Source organism: Armigeres subalbatus, chromosome 2, assembly GCF_024139115.2.
Source record: "Armigeres subalbatus isolate Guangzhou_Male chromosome 2, GZ_Asu_2, whole genome shotgun sequence".
In the NCBI taxonomy this organism is placed as follows: Eukaryota; Metazoa; Arthropoda; class Insecta; order Diptera; family Culicidae; genus Armigeres; species Armigeres subalbatus.
This window is the reverse complement of record NC_085140.1, coordinates 239,152,982-239,155,852: the sequence shown is the minus strand read 5'-3', so window position 1 is coordinate 239,155,852 and position 2,871 is coordinate 239,152,982. Positions and strand designations below refer to the sequence as shown.

The 2,871-nt window shown below is 42.8% G+C and overlaps 1 long non-coding RNA gene across 1 annotated transcript; it reads right to left on the bottom strand.

Annotated features, from left to right (window-relative positions):
• Positions 1 to 1,161: 1,161 nt before the first annotated feature.
• Positions 1,162 to 2,139, bottom strand: LOC134216071 (uncharacterized). Its single transcript, XR_009980466.1, has 4 exons — positions 2,088 to 2,139; positions 1,948 to 2,023; positions 1,823 to 1,890; positions 1,162 to 1,745 (listed from the first exon to the last, which is right to left on the bottom strand). It is a non-coding gene; the product is annotated as an uncharacterized LOC134216071 (long non-coding RNA).
• Between the last annotated feature and the right edge of the window lie 732 nt (positions 2,140 to 2,871).

Sequence of the window (2,871 nt, the reverse complement as noted above, 5' to 3'; positions counted from 1 at the left end):
GTTATAGTATCATATGAATATATTTTATCGATATGAACTTTGTTAGCGATGATTTGATTGGCCATTTGGCATATAAAGCACTAGTGCGACAACTGGTGCTATGGCCACAACTGGTACATCTAGCCTACAGGCCGGATTCGATTATCCGGAGTGTTGAAAAAAAAATCACTCCGGTTAATCGAACCCTCCGGATAACTGCAAGCCATTTTTTGTTGTCGCTGAAAATTCAACTTTTGCTCAAATAATCTTTACTCTAGTTATATAAAATCTAATAAAATATCCCGTTGGTCCGTTAATGGGTTCTGACTACCGTTAGAGGTCATCGGCGATCCAAAAATCGTCGGCGACGGCGTTTGTCTTAGTTTTGATAGGCGAAGGCTCGGCTATTTATTTATTACGTTCGCAACGTAAAGTTTTTTCAAGGTTATTTTTAAGACATTAACGGTAGAATCTTTTTATTTCGCCGGAAAAATCTAATGAATTGTCCCAGGAGATTCTTCCAAGTTTTTCGAATTTTCAACAGGAAATGCTCTAAAGTTTTCACCGGAATTTCTTTGAAATTTTTACGGGAAATTGTTTAAAAGTTTGCCTATGCCACCATGCTTCGATTTTTTTTTCTCCTCGAGAATTTCCGGAGATTCTACTAAACAGAATTTCCTTGTGATTTTTTTAAGTTTCACAGAAACTGTTTCAAATAGAATTTATGTTTGTTTTGTTTACTGTTGCATCGTTTTGCGTTTTTCTCCTGCTGTTAATTGCAAATTAGTACGTGTAATACCGGTCTGGAAGTGGCGTATTTTGGCTTTATCGCTAACGATTACGTGGTGCATACTAGTGCAGTGAAGAATTGAAACTCGCTAGCTCACGGATCAGGTATCTGAGGGTCGTTTATCGACTGTTCCACCTCATACACACTCTAAACAGCAGTCTTTGTCTCGAAGCAGGAGTTCAATAAAGTTAACCTCCCACGGATGTTGCGAGCGATTGAACAACAAAGCGGAATCAGAACACAGGAGGGAAGATAATTGTCTTGCTACCACTGGATCACTCGAAAGGCGAGGCATGATGGTTCCTTGGTGAACCCGGGGACGCATAAAAAGCAAAGTTTGTGAAAGGCTTACTGTTCAAGGACTGCACTTCCTAATAACTGAACTACCACGATTTACTACATACTAATCAACAATATTTATTTACGACGTCACAAAGGGTATACTTGCTGTTCGCTAGTTGCTGCCGGATCCGGATCTGGAGTCTCGATGATCGGTGCGAAAGCTTTCGATGGTAGGCTGGGGTTCGATGCTGGGTAACCACTGGTCCTTGTGGTACGAATCGTGGTAGTTGGGAAACATTGGTGGGAATCCCGATGATAGGTCGGATGGAGGGTTGTTCTCAATGGTCCTGGGCTTTCTTAGACCACCTCCGGTGTTTGATGGTATCATGGCGGATTTCTCTATCCGCGGAGCGGATTGCAATGGCGGATGCTGAACGGTCGCAAAAAGGCGTAGATGGAAAGAGAATGGCCGGGATCTGTCCGATCTCGTTCGCGGTAACAATGGCGACATCGGCGAAGAATGCCGGGAATGGCCGGGAACGTTCCGATCTTGCTCGCGGTTTGCCTATCGTGTTTACGTCGACTGTTACACTGCCGCCGAGGGTTGTAGTTATTCGGCACGAGTTTGCACCACCATGAACACCCGAGGACGAACTTGAAAATAGAACGGAAGAAAAAGGCCCCTTGAACGGACCTAAGCACCCAGAATTAATACCCTGTGACGTCCTAGGCTAACCCTTTTCTTATTCACTTTTGTTTTGTCAATTTTACCTTTTTCTTATTGTTTTAACATGTGCGTTGTGGACGATTCTTTTGTTTGTAGTAAATTCGTCTTTTCACTGTAATATTAACACATTAATTTGACTCGTTTTTAACAAAACTAACCAATTACTAACCCTTTTCTTTGTAATCTTTTTTTAATCGTTACTAACACTTAATCTTTTAACGATCAGACTTTTCCACTGGACCTAGCTACTATAGAAAAGAACATCATTAAACAATAAGTTTTCACAAAACAGAGGTTTCAAAATCTAACCTCGAAACGGAAATTACACACGCGCGCACTTCGACTCCGTTCGACAATCACAGTTGGAAAAGGAAGGTTCCTCATCGTCCCCCGTCTTTTATATGAAAAGCCGTTTCTTCGAAACTTACACATATATGTATTCTGACGGCACACCCTATTCTACATTTCACCTGCGCTCCATCTGTGAGTAGGCATTAAAGCTACAGGGGTGTTGATGTTTTACCCACACTCAAACTGCTTGATATTCAATACTGTCAATTTAGGGTACGCATGAAAACGGAACAAACATTCACTCACTGTATTGTTTACAGAGATTGAGTGATCGTCGTTCCTTTTTTCAGGGGCATGTTCAGGGGAAGGGAAAATTAGGGACTTGTGGTGGAGCCAACAAGCAAAATTGGAACCAAACGGTTACAGAATCACGCGTAGTGAATTCGGAAATTGAGAAAATTCATCAATAATCGACTTCTACGTGGCCGAGAGTATTAGTTTATCGGGAGTTCACCGACAACGGTAGATCGGTAGCAAATTTTTGGCGACCAGGGCCTGCTGCAGTATCCGACGATCCATTGAGCACATCAATGGACGAAGTTATGTTGATGGAATAAATGATATGATAGATGACGTCAGCTCTGCTCCGGACGCACACTTGCGTCTACCCTTAAGGAAGTCCCTATCCCCCTCATCGTAGTCGCGCCTTTCCCGCCAGCGGCCAGCAGTCGTCCCAGCCCTACGCTTGAGATGGGAGACGGGATCTTCCGAACTCCTTCTACAGGCAAATATAGTTCATCAC